Source organism: Dama dama, chromosome 18 (assembly GCF_033118175.1).
Source record: "Dama dama isolate Ldn47 chromosome 18, ASM3311817v1, whole genome shotgun sequence".
Lineage (NCBI taxonomy): Eukaryota > Metazoa > Chordata > Mammalia > Artiodactyla > Cervidae > Dama > Dama dama.
The window spans coordinates 32296718-32322442 of record NC_083698.1 but is presented as its reverse complement, the minus strand read 5'-3'; the positions used below and the strand labels follow the sequence as shown (position 1 = coordinate 32322442).

The 25725-nt window shown below is 38.1% G+C and overlaps 1 long non-coding RNA gene across 1 annotated transcript in view; it reads left to right on the top strand.

The window, feature by feature from the left end:
- LOC133072789 (uncharacterized) overlaps positions 1-3782 on the top strand; it is a 119932-nt gene extending 116150 nt beyond the window's left edge. The window contains exon 3 of the long non-coding RNA XR_009696809.1: positions 3734-3782. This is a non-coding gene — a long non-coding RNA (uncharacterized LOC133072789). The remainder of the gene's footprint in view (positions 1-3733) is intronic.
- Positions 3783-25725: the final 21943 nt, after the last annotated feature.

Sequence of the window (25725 nt, the reverse complement as noted above, 5' to 3'; positions counted from 1 at the left end):
CAGGCTAGATGAGTTACAAGCTGGAATAAAGATTGCCAGGAGAAATATCAGAACCTCAGATATGCAGATGATACCATTCCAATGGCAGAAAGTGAAGAGGAACTAAAAATCCTCTTGATGAGAGTGAAGGAGGAGAGTGAAAAAGTCAGCTTAAAACTGAATATTTAAAAAAAACTAAGATCTTGGCATCTGGTTCCATCACTTCATGGCAAATAGAAGGGGAAAAGGTGGAAACAGTGACAGATTTTCTCTTTTTGGGCTCTAAATTCACTGCAGATGGTGACTTCAGCCATGAATCAGAAGATGATTGCCTCTTGGCAGAAAAGCTATGACAAGCCTAGATAAATGAGTTAAAAAGCAGAGACATCACTCTGCCGACAAAGGCCTGCCTGTATAGTCACGGCTATGGTCTTTCCAGTAGTCACATATGGTTGTGAGAGCTGGACCATAAAGAAAGCTGAGCGCTGAAGTATTTATGCCTTTTAACTGTGGTGCTGGGGAAGACTCTTGAGAGTCCCGTGAATAGCAAGGTGATCAAATCAGTCAGTCTTAAGGGAGCTCAACCCTGAATACTCTTTGGAAGAACAGATGCTGAAGCTGAAGCTCCAGACCTTAAGGCCACCTGATGTGAACAGCTGACTCAGTATTTCCCTGATGCTGGGAAGGACTGAAGGCAGAGGGAAACAAGGGCATGACAGAGGATGATGTTTGGATGGCATCACCGATGCAATGGACATGAACTTGGGCATGTTCTGGGATATGGTGGTAGACAGGGAGACCTGGCGCGCTGTAGTCCATGAGGTTACAAAGAGTCAGACGCAACTTGGCAACCGAACAACAAAGAAATCATAGAACATAATCCATCCTCTCTGCTATTAGTTTTCTTATTACCTTTTAACAACTGTTACATGAGTTGTTTTTTTGTTTGTTTTATGTTTCTTTTATGGTTTACTGTGTATGTCTGTGTGTGTGCTCAGTCACATCTGACTCTTTGCAACCCCATAGACTGCAGCCAGCCAGGCTCCTCTGTCTGTGGAATTTTCCTGGCAAGAACACTGGAGAGGGTTGCCATTTCATACTCCAGGGGATCTTCCCAGCTCAGATATCAAAACTGCATGTCTTATGTCTCCTGCATTGGCAGAAGCATTCCTTACCACTGTGCCACCTGAGAAGGCCTTATGGCTTACAGACTATTCACCAAATAGAAATCTACACATCCTAAGAAACATTTTAGCTTATAGTTTTCAAAAAAACTTTCAATACTTAACCCTATACTGATATAAAAGATCTTGTGAAGCACTACAATGAAGTATTCAGGAAAAAAAGTAAATTTAATACAATAGATATTAATATTTTGGTGAAGAATATTTTTACTGGTACAACTGTTTACTGTAGACATTTCTATTTCAGTTGTGTACTTTCCTTAGCAAAGAGCACTGGTGCATCATAAATCAAGACAAGGTCAGCTTCCCAGCAGAAGATTAATTCTAGCTTACAAAGAAGTCAATAGGAATTGAGGGGATATAATTAATATAATGCTAATTCCTCAGTTTTCTCTGCCTGGCTCTAGATTAATTAAAACTCTGGGATCCCTGCAACTCTGATAGGGCTCCAGTAATCTTACAGTCTTTAAAGGGTAGAGTAAAGGATGAGCTAGACCATCAAACAGTTACAGCTTAAACACGCTTTCTTCTTGAAATGATCCTCAAATCTCAGCACTTAAGGATCCACAGTGCATGAACTCAATCCCAGGACAAAGACATTTGAACAATATAAAATCACCAATATTCTACCATTTTACCCTTAAAAATTTTCATGATTTGACCTGGTATTAAACAGAACAAAAAGACAACCCACAGAATGGAAGAAAATACTTGCAAATAAAGTGACTGACAAGGAATTAATCTCCAAAATATGCAAATAGCTCATATAGCCCAATATCAAAAAACAAACAACCCAGTCAAATAATGGGCAGAATATCTAAATAGACATTTCTTCCAAAAAGACATACAGATAGCCAAGAGACACATGAAAACATGCTCAACATCACTAATATTTAGAGAAATGCACATCAAAACTATAATGAGGTATTACCTCACACCTGTCAGAATGGCCATCATCAAAAAATCTACAAACAATAAATGCTGAAGAGGCTGTGGAAGAAGGGTAACACTCCTATACTGTTGGTGGGAATGTAAATTGGTACAGCCTCTCTGCAGAACCGTGCAGAGATTATTTAAACTAAAAATAGAGCTACTGTTTGAACCAACAATCTTACTCCTGGTTATACACCCAGAGAACACCATAATTTGAAAAGACACATGTACCCCAATATTCATATAAAACATTCAGTGCCATGGAAGCAACCTGAATGTTCACTGACAGAGGACTGGATAAAGCAGATGTGGTACATACATACAGTAGACTAAGACTCAGCCATAATACAAAATGAAACAATGCCACTTATGGTGACATGGACAGACCTAGAAATTGTCCTACTGAGTGAAGCAAGTCATACAGAGAAAGACACATATCATATGATATAATTTACATGTGGAATCAAAAAAAAACGGTATAGAGCCTATTTACAAAACAAATAGAATCACAAATGTAGAAAATAAACTTTTGATTACTAAGGGGGAGAATAAATTAGGAGATTGGGATTGACATATGTACATTATTATATATGAAACAGATAATAAGGACCTATGGGATAGCACCAGGGATCTCTACACAGCAGTCTGTAATGACTTATATAGGAACAGAGTCTAAAAAGAGTGTATTTATGTTTATGTTAACTGCTTCACTTTGCTGTATAGCTGAAACTAATGCAACATTGTAAAGCAACTATAACAAATTTAATTAAAAAATAAAACATTTAAAAGGGATATAGAATCAATGCAAAGTATAATCTAACAAATAATCAGGAACCTCAGCAGGGATAGTAAAGTTGCTCAGTCGTGTCCAACTCTTTCCGACCCCATGGACTGTAGCCTACCAGGCTCCTCCATCCATGGGATTTTCCAGGCAAGAGTACTGGAGTGGGGTGCCATTTCCTTCTCCAGGGGATCTTCCTGACCCAGGGAGCAAACCCGGGTCTCCAGCATTGCAGACAGACGCTTTACCGTCTGAGCCACCTAAATTTAACAGATACAAAAAGTAAAACTTTCCCCAGCATTGAAACTACTAAAGAGTGAAAGAGACAAACTTTGGGGGGTACGTAACTATGTTTAAAGAGCAGTTTATATCATTACATAAGCCTTTTAAATGAGTCGCCATGGTTATCACTAGTTTTTGCTTATTGATTTCTACTGTGTCTTGTGTCTAGAATGATTTCAGTGGATTGGATGAGTTTTATGTGAGCCAATACAAAAAACAAAACCCTGCGTACAATTCATATTACAGGGTCCTTGCAATAGCATCCCCTCAGAAGATAGACTATTTTGCTTATAAGATCTAGTAAGGGAGTAAGCAATGATGCAAAACTCAGTAAGGCTTATGCCTCTTACTTCTTTATCAAAGGGCATTGTAACCTTTAATTATGAAGATCACAGTCAAGACAGCAAAAGGAAATGCAGAGCTGAAAAATGGAAATAAATATATTTTAGTCATGTTACAGAAAGCTGACCTAGGATATGACCATAATATAACTTGTTCCAACAAGTAACAAAATACGTGCTATTCACCTATTCACTCTTTTAGTCATTCATTTATTTATTCATTCATTCCACAGGTGTTTACTGAAGAATTCACACACAACAGGAAGTATTCCTGGTGCTGGGATGCTGTCTTTTGTGGAAATGACAGCCTATTGGTGCTACAGGATTATCTATGAACTCTGGGTTTTTAGAATAACATAGATATACTTTAGGTGCAGAAAATGCTGCTTGACCCCACTTATGGAGGTACCTAGAATAGTCCAATTCATAGTCAGAAAGTACACTGGAAGATGCCAGGGGCCCTGGAGTGAGGGTGGGATGGGAAGGGCAGATGGGGAGTTAGTATTTAATGGAGACAGAGTCTCAGTTTCAGAAGGTGATCGACGATGGTGTGAGATGACAGCAGTGTGAATGTACTTAGTGACACTGAACTGTGCAGTTAAATATGGCTAATATAGTATGTTTTATATTACATGACTTCTACCACAATAAAGAAAGATTAAAGAAATGTGATTACATCGTAGTTACCTCTATAATAAACTTCTGGATATTATTTTTAAAAATGGCATTATCATACACAGCTTAACTATACGACAACACAGAAGAATCTAACATAGCAATGTATGACAAAACCCACTGGAAAAAAAAAATAATAATAAAAATTAAAAAAAAAAAAAAAAAAAAAAAAAGAATCTAACTTCCACCCTGCTTCAGTATTATATTCTTAGTAGAAGACACTGTGTGTGTGTGAGTTGCCCAGTCGTGTTCGATTCTTTGCAACCCCATGGACCGTAGCACACCAGGCTCCTCTAACCATGGAATTCGCCAGGAAAAAATACCAGAGAGGGTTGCCATTTCCTTATCCAAGTAGAAGACACTACCATATTTTACATCAACTATTGCAATAATATCCTGACACCCTCCTGTAGTCTTCACAGAACTGCTCGAATATGTTTCTAAGATATAAGCCAAATACTTTGCCTGCTCTGTGCAAAACCCTGTAATGTTTTCAAATTTTCTATCTCATTGAAAGTTATTTTCTTATCATAGCTTTAAGGGATAACCCCTGGTATGCCTCTGACCCAAATAATTATCATTCTCTCCTTGGTTACTGCATCCATTATTCTGGATTCCCTGCTGTTCCTCAAACATAACAGACATGTTCCTGTCTCAGGGCCTCTGCACTTATTCTTTCCTCTGTTGGAATATTCCACTTCCTGGTACCCACAAACCTTAGTTCCTATTAAACTGAAACTCAAAAGTTCTTTTTATCAGAGAAGCTCCTCCTGATCTCCTTTTATATAAAATAACTCTGATCTCAATTATATACCATCACCCACATTATTAAATGTTCCTTTATGCATAACACAAGCCAACATGAAAAACAATTTTGCTTTTCAATGTGGAGTTGTATAAAGATGACACTTAAGTTAAATATTAATATATGCAACAAATCATGAATGCACTCAGATGTTGATATTTAGTTGCTCTCTAGGGGTTAGTGAGATTCTTTACTCAGCATGAATAAGGAACCGTCACTTTTTCTTTTGCTTCTGGATGCCTGTTTGTCCAGGTCCATCTAATCCCCTTCTCTTTCTCGTGGCCATCATGTTTCTTACATTGTACATTTATGTAAGATTTTTGTTTCTGGTTATCTATTACTGTTTATAGAATTGTCTTAGTTTTGCATCTGCAATTATTTGAAGCTCACTTTGAGTACAGTATTTATCAAGTTCCTTGGCAGTACGCTTTTCCAATAAATTATGCAAAATTCTGCTGTTTTCTACTCAACAACAAGAAACATCTGCTACATATCAGATACTGTCCAAATATTGGAGACACCTAGAATAATACACACAGGTAACAATCAAGTAGATGGGAATTAAACTCCATCTTTTAAAAGAAAAAGTACCAAAGAATTTGTCAACATATTTTAAATCACTACACAAGCATTTAAAGATATGGCTGATTCTCAACACAAACGATGGGAAAGTCTACGGGGCCATAAATTAAAAACTGCAAGAGAGGTAAAGGAGCTGTCCTGGGTATCTGCCTACTAAAGAAACCTAGAGAATTAATATGAAAATACCTGCAAACTCATATTCCAGCTTCTCTTGCAATAACATTATGGCAGGAAGCATTTAACAGGAGGCTTCCTGTGTGCTGTTTTGGATCTGTCAGGAATCCTTTGGTCCTTATTAATTCCTGAATATTCAGGAAGTAAGAGGAGAGGCACGCCTTTCCTGGGGGCTGAGGAATCCAGGCATTTCCTTCGTTAGTTTCTCATTATGGTGATAAGTACCCTCTTCTCTCTTTAATAGGGATCGCCTTGTGTTTTGTAAGTCTGGAATTTTAATCTTTATCTTTGCTGAGAATAACTACCTTGTAAGACAGTATATATGCCCACACCATGTTGATTAAAACACCTTTGCTCCATCAGAGCTTGGGTCCCTGTGTCTGTCTTTCTCTCTCTCTCTCTCTCTCTCTCTCTCTCTCTCTCCTCACTATCTCTCTATTTCTGGCTGATTCCCTGGAGCGTGAAAGCTGGCTGGGTAACCCAGGGAATATTAGCCTCTTTCCTTCTTTCACTCTCTCATCATCGACTCCGGACCACCAGGTTCCGGTCCAATAAAGGACCAACGAGGTTAGACATAGGACTATGCTAACCAATAAAATATGAATAAAAGCAGTGGGTATATTTTCCGTGCCAACATGAGCAATCATCCATCATGCCTTCTTCCCTTTTCTCTCTCCCCTGTGTGGATGATAGTTAAAAAAAACTCCAAAATGTCAATGCCCCATGATCAAAGAACTTTGTAGACCCAAGTCAACTTTTGGACTAGGACAGCCCAGGAATACACGTGGCACTGGACTTCACATTAGTTACTTTTATGATGTCAAGCCCCTGAGATTTCAGAGTTAGAGAAGAATGACTCATTCACTCCTGTTCATCCAGAAATTTGAATAGATGTTCTTCTGTAACAAAACCATAATATATGTGGCAGCAGTCAGCAAATATTGCATAAGGCCAGCTTATAAATATTTTAGGTTTAGAAGCCACTATGGTCTCTGTTATAACTGCTCAATAATACTATACTCAGCCATAGACAGGACATAAATGAATGAACATGGCTGTGTTCCAACACCATTTTACTTACAACAGGCCAAAGGCTGGATTTGGCCCATAGGTAGTTATTTGCTGAACCATGGCTTACAATGTGAAAAGGAAATTGATAATGAAGGATAGAGATGTGGTGATCCATGTTATACCACAGCAAAACTTCTAGCAAAACTGTTACTGCCATGATATTAGAGGTCAACCGTGTGCCTAGTGGGTTTGGAGATCTAGCAGAAGTGATTTTAAAATCCTAGCACTAAGGATATGCTTGCTAATACTAAAAAGAGTTAAAAAAAAGGGGGGGGTGTCATTCAGCAAGTCAACAGGAAAAGTATCAGACTTTAGAAGAAATGGAACAGTTGAATATTTTCAGACTCTAACCAAAGAGGTTAAATGCTAAAGGCTCCAAGCAAAAAAGAGCTGTAAAAGACCCTCACTTGCATAAAGTGAATAAGGGAACACAAAACCAGAGTAGAAGCGTGGCCTGCACAGGTTTCCTAAATTGAAGAGATCTGTATTGCCAAGGAGAAGAAAGCTTTGGGGTGGCTACAGACAAAGGAGACTGTGGAGGAAAAATCGCCTTGAATCTTTTTCTAGAGGATTAAATTCTCTGTCCATCTATGAAAAGACTATAGGCAAAATCGCACCTTTAAGGTTACCTGAAGATGGAGGATGTAAACTTACTGTTAATAAGAAGAGAAAGAGCATGGGATGATCAACGCCACAGCACCAAATGCTGTCCGTCATCCCCACGCACCTCAGTGCTCCATGACAAGGAAAGGAAGGAAAAAAACAACAAAAAAACAGAAGAAACACAAAGGAAGGACACTTGCTAAGGAGCCCGAGGGTGAGTTGAAGCAACCAGAGAAAAAGGGGACCTCTGAAGGGGAACAAACAAAAATCGGGTCACACAGCAAACCTCCATAAGGGGCTGCCAAGCATTTGCTCTTAAAGAGCCAAACAGGATAAAAAGAGAGAGGTTCAGGATATAGAGAGATACACTCCATTTCAGGCATTCAATTTAAAGAGGTAAATTGCTTCATGGGGCAAGTTTTTTAATCAGGAAACGTGACTCTAAATTTCATGGAATAATCAAGGGAACAAGATGTTAATGTCTGTTCATTAGTGGGGTATTCCCAAAACTAGTTCACTACTTCAGCGACCACGGTTTTAAATTGAGCATTAATGTCTTTGGGGAAGACAGAATATTTTTTCATTATTTAGATGTGTTTCCTTACCTAAGACGGTGTGGGGAGGGGACATGGGGAGAGCATGATTCGAAAAATGTCTTCCAAACACAGCTTCTGAAGAGGTACAGGAACCAAAGAAAGGAGAGAGGTCTGTTAATTGGGTGACAAAAGGGAAAACAGCAAGAGAAAGTGGAAAATATAAAGTGATGAGAATCTATCAACCTTTCCTCCATCATCAAAACCAAACAATGACAACAACAAAACACTGCTGAGTTATTGTCTTTGCTAGGTTAACAGAAAACGATGCCATTAAAATAAGAATCATATAAAATATCTAGATATCATTCAAAATGAAAACAACAAAGTCCACAAGATCTGCTACATAAAAATCAGTAAAAAAAAAAAATGCAATTTAAATGAGGCATCTTTCCCACTCCCACATATATGAAAACATCAACCCAAAGAAAAAGTCCTAATCTACACACTGAACAGAATTAAAAATACTGAAATGAGCATTTGAACACATGAAAAGCTACTTTGGATCAGAAATCAAAAATCAAAATGAATTTTCTAAAAAAGCACAAGCTTCACCCAACTTAATTACAACTGTGAAATTTTCAAAAAAGGATAGATAGTAAGCATTTCTTTAAAATATATGAATAATATATGAATATACTCATAAAGGGAGAGATAAGTGGGAGATTACCATATACTTTTTAATTGAAATAATATTTACATCTAACATTTTACTATTTTCAGGTATAAAATATAATAATTCAACATATACATATATTGTGAAATGGTCCCCACTATTAGCCTAGCAAACATTGACCACCTAACATAGTCACAACTTTTTTCCACTATGATGAGAACTTCTAATTTACTCTCTTAGCAGTTTTCAAATATGGAATATAGTATTATTAACTATAGTTGTCATGCTGTACTTTACATCCCTAGAACTTATTTTCTAACTAGAAGCTTGCACCTTTTGATTATCTTCATGTTGTATATTTTGATAACAAGTAATGCAATTAAAAATTGAGAGAAGGGAGAGGGAAAAAGAAAACCACAAAAAAGTCATTGTTAATAGACAAAAAGTAGATATTTAAGGCCACCTCCACCAAAAAATTAAAAAATGGTAAAGCAAAGAGTAAAAGGTTAAATAAGAGGGAATTAAAGTCGCTAGAGGAGATCTCAGTACCAAAATAGCCCTTGACAAACCATTCAACCTTCTTCAATACCTAGTTTTGTATAAAAGAGACAGTGTACATCCTGTAGATAAAGAAACATAGCAAATAAAACAAAAGGCCCATAATTATAAATTATGATGCAGTTGAAAACTAAACCAATCAGTAGTACAAATGAATGTGAATGAGTTTAATTAACCCTCCAGCATAAAAGAAAAAAATATGTTCAATTTGACACACAAAAAATATGATCATAGATGATCCAACCATCCCACTCTGGGGCATATGTCCAGAAAAAAATTATAATTTGAAAAGATACATTCGCCCCTATGTTCATTGCAGCACTATTCACAGTAGCCAAGACATGGAAGCTGCCTCAATGTCCATTAACAGATGAATGGATAAAGAAGATGCGCTACATGTATGCAGTGGAATACTAGTCAGTCATAACAAGAACAAAATAGTGTCATTTGCAGCATCATGGATACAACTAGAAATTATCATACTAAGTGATGAAAGCCAGAAAGAGAAATATAAATACCACATGATATAACTTATATGTGGAATCTAAAATATGACAAAATGAACATTTCCACAAAACAGAAACAAACTCACAGAGAGAGAACAGGCTTGTGGTTGCCAAGGGGAAGAGGGTGGGGAAGGGCTGGAGAGGGAGTTTGGAATTAGCAGATGTAAACTATTATATGGAATGGATAAACAACAAAGCCCTACTGTGTAACATAGGGGACCATATTCAATATCCTGTGATAAACCATAATGGAAAATAATACGAATATATATGTGTAACTGAATCATTTTGCCAATCAGAAAAGTTTACATATTGTAAATTATCTATAGGTCAGTAAAATAAATTTTAAAAATTAAACACATGGTCATAATATTCCCAGTATTAAAAAGGAAACTTGTTGGTAAGATTTGACAGAATGAATTTTATAATATATAATCAAAAATTCCCCTTTTGTTTTCCCACAGAGCATTTTAGTTGCAATTTCTTAATCAGGAAATGTCACCTCACTGAATTTCACAGAGTCATCAAGGGAACAATCAGATATTGCATGCTCATCAGTGGGGTATTCCCAAGCTAGTTCAGCAGCCACTGTTTTCAACTGAACATTGGTGTCTCTGGGGTGGGGGTGGGGGGACAAAACAGTTTTGATTTATTTAGACATATTTGCCTGTCTTATCCAAGACTTGTGAGATTCAGTCTCCATATGTGCCTTCACCTCTCCTTCTGCACCAAGCCCAATCACAAATGCTCTGTGTCTGTTATTTATCTTCCTAATCTAGTTATATATGTCCTCCCATCTGTCATTAAAATAACACAGTCACTTAGCCTTCTTTTTCAGCTGTGCCTTGGTCACACTGGCACAGCACAGGTTGGTCTTATAATCATCCTGGTTTTCTTTACTTTATCTGAACTCTTAGAAAATATGCTCACACTATTTGCCACGTTAAAAGGTCAACTAGCTCTATCTTCCTGTAAAGGACAACAGTTAATCCACAGGCGAAGACAAAGAACTCTGCTATTAATACCATTCCCAATACCAGCACTGAAGGTGGACTTTTACATCATGTCATACGGAAGGATGCAACAGTGGATAATGACAGAGAGCTGTAAATCATGGTTGCCAACATCTGTCATAAGAGATAGTGACTACATGGGTGGATCATCTCAATCTTATCCACTGACTAAGAAACTCCTCAGAAAGACCATATAAAGATGAAAAAATAAATTTGAAAGTATGTTAGGACTCATGCAATAGATACTCTTGGGCTTAGGCATACCCTATTTCCTTTTAGAATTAGGACTCCAAGAGAGAAAAGAAATCTACAATTTCTTTTTCATTAGTAACTCTGGGAGATTTTGATCGTAAAGACACATGGGCATATACCTGTTAACATAGGGCAACACAAAAAGAGGGTGAGGCATTCTCCTTTTGCATGGAACACAGCGGAGCACAGGAAGGATGCCACGTTACACAACTCCAGGGCAACTGAGCAGCTGTATTTTGTGGCCTTCCCGAGTCCTAGGCACTGATGATTTAGCAGGAACGTAAAAAGGTCCAGTGGCAGCCAGACCTGTCAAGAGAAGGGCAAGGTTGATACAGGTGGTGCTGCCGGGCAGGGCCCCAAGGTGCCCATCTAAAACTGGAGTGCCAAACAGATACCTTGGCTCCAGATTAACCTGTGCACCTACAATATGGACATTTATGCAGATCCTTCTGATTTTTAGATTCTCATGAAATATAACTGTCAGCATCTACCACCCCCTGCCGCTTCTTGGGCTTAAATGATTAACTCACCCTGGCAAAATGTTTTCTTCAAGTCAGTTCTAATTCTCATGTAAATGGCAGCATACAGGTTAGAAGCAGCATGTGGAAAGCTGGGCAGAAGATCAAGTTCCTTCTGATGAAAGCCTAATGGTACCCTCCAACCCCACAGGAAATCAATTCCAAGTCAGCGGTGTGAACTGATGTGTTTAATGAAGCTGTCACTGATGTTGTCAGAAGGACACGTCAGTCATTAGGATGCTACCACCTTTCCTAGATACTGCAGACGATTCTTCTAAATATTGGACTTAAAGGGGAATAGTTTTCCAAATGTTAACTGTTACTTGCAGTTAACCTTGGATACCTAAGATTTTTGAATAAAATTAATTCAATGAGATTATTTTATGTAAAGCATCCAGGAGACCTGGAAAATGCAGGTAGTTGACCACAAAAGTCCCTTCTATTTTCTTCATTTAATACTGAATTCTTTAAGTATGCCCACATAATTCACTTGCATGGCAGAGATCTTTCACTTTATTAGCTAGTCTTTATATTTTTATTTGGGCTTCCCTGGTGACTCAGTAGTAAAGAATTTGCCTGCCAATACAGGAGACGCAGGTTTGATCCCTGGGTCGGGACGATCCCCTGGAGAAGGAAATGGCAACCCACTCCAGTATTCTTGCCTGGGAAATCCCATGGACAGAGGAGCCTAGCTACAGTCCATGGGGTCACAAAAGAGTTGGACATAACTTAGCAAAAAACAACAACAATAACAATATTTTTATTTTAAAAGCCTTGGTAAAATTCCTCATATTTCTCTGAGTATTCTCAAGTCTTGGATTGTCCCATTTGTCTTCCCGATATTTCACAGCCAAATTCGGTATAATTTATATAGCCCTTTTTGAAGGTTTCCATTTCATGAGTATGTATATTCTAAGAAAAACTAACAACTATTAACTATTCACTAAATGGCACTTTTTAAAACATCCAAATTGATACTGAGTGAAGATATTTTTCCCAAACACTTTAGGAAGTAGGGGAAGGATTTAGAAAAACAAAAAGCTGAATGAAGAAGGAATGAGGCAGTGTCCGGGCTTCTCTGGAGGCTGTTAAAACCTTTATGGACTTGCATTGCAGCAGCAGTATCTTGTGTTCCTGCATAAGGCATGTCATCCTCAAGAATTCTAAAGCACAATATTTAGTTTGCAGGTATCTGAATAGATCCTGATGTCTTAACAGTGAAGCCCTCATGATACCAGTCAGTGTTCAAAGTGTCTGTAATTCACTTGGGCTGGTAATACTAATATATTTGCCACTTCTAGTAAGCAGAAATGAATGCTCATTAGCTCTCCAGATCCAAGGCGTCCTGTCTAGGTTTGAATTCTGACTCCACTGGTTAATAGAGAAATACATTAGCCTCTATTTTCATTTGCTTTCTCAATTTTAAATTGTAATAATTATAGTGCTTACAAAATCAGATTGTTAACATTGTTGCTATACCTAAGATACTACAAACATTACTTGGCGCAGAGTCAGTTTTATAAAGCATTAGCTTTCTATGCTGTGCTTGGTCAGTCAGTGGTGTCTGACTCTTTGTAACCCCATGGACTGCAGCCAGCCAAGCTCCTCTATCCATGGGGATTCTCCAGGCAAGAAACACTGGGGTGGTTTCCATGCCCTCTTCCAGAGGATCTTCCCAACCCAGGGATCAAACCCAGGTCTCCCGCATTGCAGATGGATTCTGTACCAACGGAGACACCAGGGAAACCCAAGAATACTGGAGTGGGTAGCCTATCACTTCTATAGGGGATCTTCCCAACCCAGGTATCCAACCAAGATCTCCTGCAGTGCAGGTGGATTTTTTACCAGCTGAGCTACCAGGGAAGGCCAGCTTTCTATGATTAACACACAATTAAAATACAATAAAATATCATATATCATCCCACAACCTAGGAGAAGAACCAAAAATAAAGGTAATTCCAAAAATAATAACTATTGGTCTATGATAATAGGGATTCCCTGGTGACTCAGCCAGTAAAGCGTCTACCCACAGTGCGGGAGTCCCGGGTTCTATCCCTGGGTTGGGAAGATCCCCTGGAGAAGGAAATGGCAAGCCACTCCAGTACTCTTGCCTAGAAAATTCCATGGATGGCGGAGCCTGGTGGGCTACAGTCCATGGGGTTGTAAAGAGTCAGACACGACTGAGGCACTTCACTTCACTTCTATGATAATAATAATCCCTGAGGTGTTTTTTTGTGTTTTTTTTCTGGTAAATAAGTCTACAAACAGTAAGTGCTTCAGAGGGTGTAGAGAAAAGGGAATCCTCCTATGCTGTCAATGGGAATGTAAACTGGTATAAACCCTATGGAGAACAGTATGAAGGTTCCTTAAAAATCTAAAAATAAAACTACCATATGATCCAGCAATCCTACTCCTGGGCATACAGCTGGAGAAAACCATAATCCAAAAAGATAAATGCACCTCACTGTTAACTGCAGCACTATTTACAATAGCCAAGACATGGAATTCACCTAAATGTCCATCAACAGATGAATGAATAAAGAAGATTTGGTACATTTATACAATGGAATAATACTTAGGTATTAAAAAGAATGAAATTGTGATTTGCAGCCACATGGATGGATCTGGAAATTGCCATACCAAGTGAAGTCAGAAAGAGAAAGACAAATGCCATATGATATGATTTATATGTGCAATACAAAAAAAAAAAAAAAAAGATACTAATGAACTTATTTACCAAGCAGAAACAAACTCAAAGACTTAGAAAATAAACTTACGGTTACCAGAGAAGAAATGTGAGGGGGGGTTGGGGGTGTGATAAATTAGGAGTCTGAGATTGACATATACACACTACGATATATAAAATAGATAATCACAAGGACCTACTGCCTAGTACAGGGAGCTGTACTCAATAGTCTGCAAATACCTATATGGGGAAAAATATCAGAAAAAGAACAGATATATGTATATGTATAATTAAATCACTTTGCTCTATACCTAAAACTAACACAACAATATAAATCAACTGTGCTCCTGTGTAAAATTTTTAAAAAATAATTTAAAAATTAAAATATTAAAAATTGCAAAATGTTGATGAAAATCTCAATGGTCTAAATAAATGGAAAGCTATTTCCTGTTAAAGACTAGGAAGAATCAGTATGTTTAATATGTTTGCTCTTCCCATTTGATCTAAAGATTCAATACAATCTCACTGAAACTCTCCGCAAATGATTCTAGGTTTCAACAAACTCATTCTAAAGTTTATGTGGAGAGGCAAAAGACACAGAATAGTCAAAATAATACAGGAAAAGAATATAGTTGGAAGACTGATACTACCCACTTTAAGATTCACTACAAAGCTACAGTTATCAAGACTAGTAATGGTGACTGCTGTTCTGCTGCTAAGTCGCTTCAGTCCTGTCCGACTCTGTGCGACCCCATAGACGGCAGCCCACCAAGCTCCTCTGTCCCTGGGATTCTCCAGGCAAGAATACTGGAGTGGCTTGCCACTTCCTTCTCCAAGTAATGGTGAAAGGATATACAAATGGCCCAGCAGTCCCACTCCTGGGCATATACCCAGAGAAAACCATAGTTCAAAAAGATACATGCACCTCACTTTTTGTAGCAGCACTATTTACAATAGCCTGGACATAGAAGCAGCCTAAATGTCCATCAACAGAGGACTGGATAAAGAAGATGTGATACACATATGCAATGAAATATTACTCATCCATAAAAAGGAATGACATTGGATCATTGGTAGAGAAAAAGATGAACCTATAGTATCATACAGAGTGAAGTAAGTCTGAAAGAGAAAAGCAAATATAACATATTAATGTATATATGTGTAATCTAGAAAAATGGTATTGATCATCTTATTTGCAAAGCAGAAATAGACACACTGACTTAGAGAACAAATATATGGATACCAAGGGGGCAGGAGGGGTGAGAGGACTGGGGATATTGGGATTGGCACCTGTACACTACTGATGCTGTGTATGAAATAGATAACCAATGAGAACATGCCGGATAGGACAAGGAACGCTACTCGGCACGGGGATGACCTGGAGGGGAGGAAGGCCAAAGGGGAGTGGGGATGTGTGTCCGTGTGGGGCACAGCAGAAACGAATACAGCACTCTAAAGCGACTCTACTCCAAAAAAGGGGGTTTTCAAAAAAAGAATAGACAAATTGTGACCCCCCCCCCCAACACTGTTGGTGGGAATGTAAATTGGAATAGCAACTGTGGCGAACAGTATGGAGGTTCCTTAGAAAACTAAAAATAGAGGCACCATATAATCCACCAATCCCACTCCTGGGTATATATGCAGAGAGAAACATGATTTGAAAGGATACATGCCCCTCAGTGTTCATAGTAGAGCTATATAAAATAGCTAAGTCATGGAAGCAACCTAAATGTTCATCAACAGATGAAATGATAAAGATGATGTGGTCCATATATACAATGGAATATTACTCAGTATAAAAAGGAATGAAATATGCCATGTGAAGCATCATGAATGGTTTTAGAGATTATTATACTAAGTGAAATAATACACAGAAAAACAAATATCATATGATACTGCATATATTTGGAATCTAAAAAAATGATACAAATGAATATATTTACAAAACAGGAATGGATTCACAGATATAGAAACAACTTTATGGTTACCAAAGGGGAAAGGGATAAATTAGGAGTTGGGGATTTAAATATACAAACTACTATATATAAAATGGGCTTCCCAAGTGGCTCAATGATAAAGGGTCCAGCTACCAATGCAGGAGATGAAGATTTGAACCCTGGATTGGGAAGATATCTTAGAGAAGAAAATGGCAACCAACTCCTATATTCTTGCCTGGGAAATCCCAAGGACAGAGGAGCCTGGGGAGCTACAGTCCATGGGATAGCAAAAGAGTTGGCCATGACTTAGCAACCAAACAAAAACAACAATATATACAAAATAGATAACCAACAAAACCTACTGAATGGCACGGGGTACTATACTCAATATCTTGTAATAACCTATAATGACAGAGAATGTACAAAAAGAATATTTATGTATGTATAATAAAATCACTTTGTTGTACACTTGAAAGTAACAAAATATTGTAAATCAACTATATTTCCATTTTTTTAAAATCTAAAGTTTGTTTTTTAAAAAAGAATGATGCTTAACTGGGGCTAAGAAAGTAATAATTAATTATATCTAACCTTATTATTGAAGCTTTTAAAATAAAAAATAACTGCTAAGTTTTTAAAAATGAGGTTTATGGACAATACAATGGGAAAGACTAGAGATCTTTTCAAGAAAATTGGAGATACCAAGGGAAAATTTCATGCAAAGATGAGCACAATAAAGGGAAGAAACATCAAGGACCTAACAAAATCAGAAGATTAAGAAGAGGTGGCAAGAATACACAGAAGAACTACACAAAAAAGTCTTAATGACCCAGACAACTACAATGGTGTGATCACACACCTAGAGCCAGCCATCCTGGACTGTGAAGTCAAGTGGGCCATAGGAACCATTACTACAAACAAAGCTAGTGGAGGTGATGGAATTCTAGCTGAGCTATTTCAAATCCTAAAAGACGATGCTGTGAAAGTGCTGCACTCATCATGCCAGCAAATTTGGAAAACTCAGCAGTGGCCACAGAACTGGAAAAGGTCAGTTTTCATTCCAAACCCAAAGAAGGGCAATGCCAAAGAATGTTGAAACTGCCACACAATTGCATTCATTTCACACGCTACCAAGGTAATGTATAAGCCAAGAACTTCCAGATGTACAATCTGGGTTTACAAAAGGCTGAGGAACCAGAGATCAACTTGCCACCACCCATTGGATCATAGAAAAAACAAGGGAATGCAAAAAAAGAAGAAAAAAATCTACTTCTGTTTCATTGACTACGTGAAAGCCTTTGACTGTGTGGATAACAAGAAACTGGAAAATTCTTAAAGAGATGGAGATACCAGACCACCTTACCTGCCTCATGAAGAGCCTATATGCAGGCCAAGAAGCAACAGTTAGGACAAGACATGGAACAATGGACTGGTTTCAAATTGGGAAAGGAGTATGTCAAGGCTGTATATGGTCATCCCACTTATTTAACTTCTATGTAGAGTACAGCATACGAAATGCTGGGCTGGATGAAGCACAAACTGGAATCAAGACAGCCAGGAGAAATATCAATAACCCTAGATATGCAGATGACATCACCCTTATGGCAGAATGCAAAGAGGAACTAAAGAGCCTCTTGATGAAAGTGAAAGAGGAGAGTAAAAAAGCTGGCTTAGAATTCAACATTCAAAAAACTAAGATATTGGCATCTGGTCCCAGCACTTCATGGCAAATAGGTGTGGAAACAGTGGAAACAGTGACAGACTCTATTTTTTTTTTTGCTCCAAAATCACTGTGGATGGTGACTGCAGCCATGAAATTAAAAGACCCTTGCTCCTTGGGAGAAAAGCCATGACCAACCTAGACAGCATATTAAAAATGCAGAGACATCACTTTGCCAACAAAGCTGCATACAGTCAAAGCTATGGTTTTTCCATTAGTCATGTACAGTTTTGAGAGTTGGACCATAAAGAAGGCAGAATGCAGAAGAATTGATGATTTTGAACTGTGGAGGTGGAGAAGACTCTTGACAGTCCCTTGAACTGCAAGGAGATCAAACAAGTCAATCCTAAAGGAAATCAACCTTGAATATTCATTGAAAGAACTGATGCTAAAGCGCCAATACCTTGGCCACATGATGTGAAGAGCCAACTCGTTAGACAACCTTGATGCTTGGAAAGATTTAGTGCAGGAAGAGAAGGGGGCGATAGAGGATGAGATGATTGGATGGCATCATTGACTCAATGGACTTGAGTTTGAGCAAACTCTGGGAGATAGTGAAACACAGGGAAGCTTGACGTGCTGCAGTTCATGTGATCGCAAAGAATCGGACAGGACTTTGTGACTGAACAACAACATTTGAAGTATAATATCCATAGATTAGGAGAAGGAAATGGTAGCCCACTCCAGTGTTCTTGCCTGGAGACTCCTGTGGATGGAGGAGCCTGGTGGGCTGCTGTCCATAGGGTCGCACAGAGTCGGACATGATTGAGGCAACTTAGCATGCATGCATGCATTTGAGAAGGAAATGGCAACCCACTCCAGTGTTCTTGCCTGGAGAATCCCAGGGATGGAGGAGCCTGGTGGGCTGCCGTCTATGGGGTTGCACGGAGTCGGACACAACTGAAGCAACTTAGCAGCAGCAGCAGCAGCAACATCCATAGATTAAAATTCCTAATTTTTCATAGGACTCAGAGAACTTTGAGAAATGTATACGGCTTGCTAATTATGAACACATTAAAGATATGGAATATTCTCAACACCACACAGTTCTCTTGTGACACTTGATAGTCAATTTCCCCAACATCCCTACCACCTGGCAATCAATGATCTGATGTTTTTACCCATGGTTTTACTTTATCCAGAACAAATGGAATTATACTGTATATAGTGGATATTTTGAAATACATTCCTATAATTTTATTTATGAATTGTTGTTGTTCAGCCGCTCAGTCATTTCTGACTCTTTTTGACCCCATGGACTGCACCATGTCAGGCTTCCTTGTCCTTCTTGTCTCCAAAGCTCTTTTTTTTTTGTTTTTGAGGAACCCATTGTGTGGTTGTACCACAATTTATCTGTTCACCAGTTGACAAATATTTGGAATGTATCCAGATTCCAGCTTGTTATAAATAACCTACAAATATCTGTGTATAATTATGCTTTCATTTTGAAGGGTGAATATTTAAGAATAAAAAAAATGAGTTGTACGGTAAGTGCATGTGTAACTACTAGAATTTTCCCAACTGTTTTCTCAAGTGGCTATATCACTTTGCATTCACACCAACAATGTATGAGAATTATAGTTAGTGTATTTCTGCCAAAAAGAGACTAGACAAACAGATACATTACATGGAATACAGAACCCAGAAATATACCAACACAAATAGAGTTAGCTGATCTTTAACAAGTGAGCAGACAATTCACTGGGAAAAGGAATGTCTGTCAACAAGTGGCACTGGAATGACAGGGCATATGCATGCACACTTAGTGATAAGTTTCTAAATATAACACCAAGCATAATTCATGGAAGAAGAAAATGGCAATTTGGACTTTATTAAAATTAAAATCCCTACTCTTCAAAGACATTGTTAAGAGAATGAAAAGACTAACCATAGGCAGAAAGAAAATATTTACAAAATACATGTCTAAAAACTGACTTCCCTAGTGGATCAGACAGTAAGGAGTCCGCCTGCAACGCAGGAGACCTCAGTTCAATCCCCGGGTTGGGAAGATCCCCTGGAGAAGGAAATGGCAACCCATTTCAGTATTCTTGCCTGAAAAATCCAATGGACAGAGGAGCCTGGCAGGCTATAGTCCATGAGATCGCAAAGAGTCAGACATGACTGAGCGACTTCACTGCACTTCAAAAACTGACTTGTATCTAAAAAATTCAAAATACACTTAAATTTCAGCAATAAGAAATAAACAAGCCAATTTTAAACAGTGCAAAAGATCTGTACACACGCCTAGCCAAAGCAGATATAGATATGGCAAACAAACATATGATAGGATCCTCAACATCATAGATAATTAAGGGACTGCAAGTTAAAATAATAATGAGATACCATATTAGAATGGCTAAAATCTAAAAAACTGACACTACCAAATGCTGACTAGGATATGGAGGTTAGGAATACTCTCTTATTGCCAGTTGGAATGCAAAATGGCATATAGCATTTTAGAAGACAGTTTGACAGATCCTTAAAAAGCTAAACATAGTCTTATCATACAACCAGGAATTATTCTCTTAAGTATTTTACCAAATAAGCAGAGAATCGATGTCCACCCAAAAGTATGTATGCAAATATTGAGAGTAGTTTTATGTTAATTGCCAAAACTTGGAAGAACCAGGAATTATTCTCTTAAGTATTTTACCAAATAAGCAGAGAATCGATGTCCACCCAAAAGTATGTATGCAAATATTGAGAGTAGTTTTATGTTAATTGCCAAAACTTGGAAGTAGCCAAGATGTCCTTCACTGAGTGAATTGATAAATCAACTGTAGTACACGGCAGTTCACACACTGGAATATTTTTCAACAGTACAAAAGGAATGAGTCAATTGTCAATTCCCCAAACTACTAAGAAAATGTATTATAAAGACCAAAAACAAGTTATTAAAATTATAATGATACCGCAAAGCTATTACAATGTCTAAAGACTGACTGTATCAAGGGTCATTGAGTATACAGAGGAGGGGGAACAACACACTCACTGAAAAATGAATGGTACAACCACTTTGGAAAACAATCTGCCAGTTTCTGGCAGTTTCCCTAAAAGTTAAATATGCAGGTATCATACCATTCATCCGTCTAGAGACACACCCAAGAGAAAAAGCATATATCCATATAATCCTGGGTACAGTGATGCTCATAGCAGCGTGATGTGTAATAGTCAATAGCAGAAACAGCCCACATGTTCTTGAGATTTGATGGCTATCTTTAGTGTTATGTTTAGATTCCTTTTCTTTTTTGTGTGTATATTTATTATAGATTTTTGGTTTGCAGTTAGCATGAGGTTTCTGTACAAGAGTATAGTAGTGAAATTATCTATATCTGCAGTAAGCAGGTAAGGGGTACACAAAACAGATATAAAATGTAATATCAAAAATAGTATCAAGGAGGAAAGTACAAATGCAGAGTTTTTAAAATGCTTTGAAATTAAGAGAAAAGCAACTTAAAATATACTTTAAGTTATATAAATGATTTTACTACTTCTGTTTTTTAACTTCTCTACTAGCTTTGTATGTGGATGACTGCCTTCCCTTACTCGATGCTTGCCTTTACCAGTGAGCTTTTTCATTTCATAATTTTCTTGTTTCTAGTTGTGGCCACATGTTCATCAATAGGTAAGCTGGTAAAGAAATTGTGGTACATCCAAACAATGAAATATTACTCAACAATAAAAAGTACAGCTGTCAATATATGTAACCATGTGGGTGCACTGCCAAATGACTGTGATAAGTGAAATAATCCAGACAAAAAGAATACATGTTATATTATACAATTTACCTTACATTCCAGATATGCAAACTAATCTATAGTGACAAACAAGATCAGTTGTTGTCTGGGGCGGAGAGGGGGTGGAATAGAGGGATTATAAATTAGTCAAGATAAACTTTCCAATTGATGGATTTGCTCACTTCTTGAAACAGTCACAGTTTGATGACTGTATTCATATTTATCAAATGATGCTATTTAATATGTTAAATTTACTGTATGTCAAACTCAATAAAAATTAGGAAAATAAAACATTTTATAAAAACAGGTCAAATGGGAAGTAGAGGAAAAGTTCTCTAAAATAGGTTCAGATAGCCAAATAATTCTTTTCATACAATACATTACATACAGTCACAGCCTTTCCCCATAACTAAGATTCCATTTAATTCTATGGGCATTTATTTTCTATATTGCTTAGTCTTCCCTAAGTGCCAGATGCCATGCTAATGGCTGAGAGTTTAAAGATGCAGGAGAGATACTGTGGGATATTTTAGCACAGTGGTTGTTAGGGCTGGATTTATTGTATACTGACCTGGGTTCACCCTTCCCTCCTAAATGATCATATGCCAAATACTCAAATTATCTAAGCTTCTGTTTCCTCTAGTGAAAATAAGATTAAATGGGATAATGTATATCACATTCTAACTAATACATGTGGAACAATAGTGTTCAATCACTTCTTACTATTGCTGTATTAATATTAAAATAAAAACAGTGCTTTTGAGCATATCATCAAGACTCGAGAAATAAAAGAACAAACTGATTTGCTGAACATTGAAAAGCTTTTAAGAAGCTTATTTCTTCTCACAGAAGGTGTACTAATTTGTCAGCCTAAAAATACACTATCTGGAAACCTTCCGCCTTTAGTATACTATTTTTCAGTGGCTAAAGAAACCCAAGATTCCTTTAAAATGTCAGAATGGTACACATGACACCAACTAGTGTTGTCTCAGTTAGCAAACTGCAATTCAATTATCCACATGCAAGATGAAGAAAATAAAATTCCAGAACCCATTTTAAAGGCCTTTTGTCAGCTGCAGCAAAGATCACCTGCTGTTTGAGAGTTGTGTTCAGCCAAAACAGCTAATATACCTTCAAATATCTTTTTTTTTTTTTTCATTTCAGTTGGGACATAGAATGTCACTCCTGGCAGTCTTCAGAGCTTCTCAACAATATCTAAACTCTGAAACATGAAGGGATTGTATTTCTGATCATCACCTTTGAGATAGGAGGTGTGCAGGGTAAAAGAACAAATGGAAGAATAAAATACCTCTATAAAGCATGCTGTTCCTTCTGGAACATCAGCAGGAGGGACAGGTACTGAGCAGGACTTGGGCATGGCTGCCATGCAGAGCCCATTACTGCTGAGGATGTATTTCCATGGCCCAAAGAGGCCAAGATGTTTTGTAGATGTAAATGAATCCTGAAAATGTCTGTGCCAGAGGAAACTCTTCTCAAGCACCTAAGCTCCTTGAAGCCAAGGTCTAGGAGTGCTTCAAAAGGGCAGATAATAATTTGGTATTTTGAGGCTAGATCACTCCCTGCCGCCCCCACCCGCCCAAGTCACTGCGTGCATACACAGTCGTGTCTGGCTCCTTGTGACCTCTGTTCACGGGATTTTCCAGGCAACAACACGAGTGAGTTGCCATTTCCTCCTCCAGGAGATCTAGTCACTGGTCGAACACAAACAGCTCCTGGAATTCTACTTGTTAAAGTTTTAAAACCCGTGAATTGGGCTAGTAAGCTGGTCAAGGGAACGCATTATCTTACATTTGAAACTTACAGAGGGAGCAGTTGCAAGTGTGGAGAGTTTGGATGGTTACTGCTAAACTGCACTGATGCTGCAGAGAAAGAGAATGAAATGCTGAAGCCAGTCATCAAACATCTTAAAGTCAAGTATGAAAGCCAGAGGACCCTTTTCGTAGCATACAGAGCCCTCATCTGCTGTATCAGGAGCACAGACACTGTACCCTGGGCAGAGAACCAAGCCCAGGGTATAACGGTCTCAGCGGGTGAGCTTCAGAAGGTTCAGTGCTCCGGCCAGCTAAGTCTTTTAAGTCAAGATCAGAGTCCTGACTGGGAAATCCTCGGAGTCTGACATACAGAATAGAGACATCTGGGAGAAATTCTGAGATTCTAAGTTTCCTAGACTCCACTGAACCTTCTGAGCCGACAGGGTGACTGACCTCTCTTCAGAGTTGGCACTCCCTTCATGGCTGCAGTAACACAGAGGCCTCTCGCCATCAAGGCAACCACTTCCCCCCAAGGGTCTGTCCTATCTTCCTCCTGACAAACTAGGCACCTAGATAGGCTTGAGTCATGGCATAGACTAGCTAGGGACAAACCTGGCCTGTTAAGGAAGGAAATATCATATATCCCTAAGGAACTACAAGGCCTATTTAGCATGGACCTGCAGAAGCTGGAGGAATACTCATAGAAATAGATTCTAAGAGTGCATTTTCAAAGGGTCCAAACAACAACAAAAATGGACAGGAAAGCATTTATACATTTGCAAGCAGTCTCCAAGATACAGGATTTTAAACCAATGAAGATTTTAGGGGACAGTTCCTCATAACATGGAAAAGAAGTTTAGAACTGGTCTGTGTTAAGCAAAGTTGAATTGCCCTGGCAGATGGTGAAAGAAAAAATTAGAAGGCTCAGATAACTGGGCATTCTTGAATAAATATACTCTATGTATTTGGAACACTCATCAGATGATTTTCTTTCACAGGAAGACACAAAGTCAAGTGCTGTTAGAAAGAGGCACAAAAAGTGAGCTAAAGAGTTAACTGGCAGTTCTTTTCTAACTATAGAAGCTGAAGGTAAGAGAGGTGTTTCCAGAACTTGGCTTGCTAATATTAAGTGGGATCACAGACTAATGGTAGAAGCCAAGGAGCTGATTTGAAGACTGTAAGCAAGTCTCTTATTAATTGATAATGGAGCAGCTGCAGCCAAAGAGAGCTGACATCTAGAATGTTATCAAACAGGCTAACAGAACCATAGCAATCTCAGGGGGAAAATGGATGGGCATCCACCAAGAATACCACACAGCTCTCCAGGGATGATGGAGAGGCTAAGACCAGACACTCCTATAAGAAGTCTTGACACCTGACCCAGTGTATAGACTAGTCAGGTTTTACACCTAGAACTCTTCTAGAATCAAAACGCTTTCACATCTAGTAACCTTTGCATCCTCCCCAAAAGAAGGATTCTGCAATACCATCACCAAAAGTGATCATGTTTCCTCAGCCCTTCCCCCAAACTACATATGGCCATTTAGTTATTTTTCTACTGTATTTCAGGAAGAACAAAACACCCATATATTTCAAGGAATATTAGAAACAGAATGTGAGTTCATTTTAATGTCCAGATAAGCCAAGTGTTACCTGGGCTCTGCTGCTGCAGTGGACAGTACATGGGAATAAATAGAATGGTAAAAATAGAATCCTGGCCAAGATTTGATTTATGATGGGTGTTCTGAGCCTGGGGACTCACTCAAGCTTTCTGCAGTCCCTGAATGTGTACCAGGGACTGACATACTTGGCAGTTGATGCGGTTTCCACATTGAGTCCTTGGCATGTGAAGTAAGAGCTGCCGTAGTGGAAAACACAGTGGAAGCCTCTGAAATTTCCCCCAGATTTTGCTAAAACAGTAAATCAAAAGCAATGTCACATTCTGGACTGGGATGGAAGCAATTAGTGCCACACTTAAAGCTCTTAAGGATTTTCATCATATTAATCCATTTTCATTACTTTTGATTGCTGCTATATTTAGACCTTCTTTCAAGATCTTATTTTATTTCCCGTCTTCTTCCCTGATTCTGTTTCTCCCCTTTTCTTCCTTTTGAGAAAAAAAAAAAATGCTATTTTCTAAAGTACCCGATGTTCTGGAAATATAAATTTAATTTCTAATATTTTAATGCATGTCTCTTGATTTTTAACCTGCATACTTATTTTTTTGAAGTCAAAAACCACTCAAACTGTTTCTCAAGATAAAGCTGTTAGCTTCTTTTTGTCACCTGCTAAATATACTATTTTATTTTTTTGCTTAGTTTTAGCTTTATCTTTTCACAAAGTAAGAATTTTTATAGTAAGAATAAATTAAACTCACCAAAAGATTGCTAACTATCGTGTTGCTCTG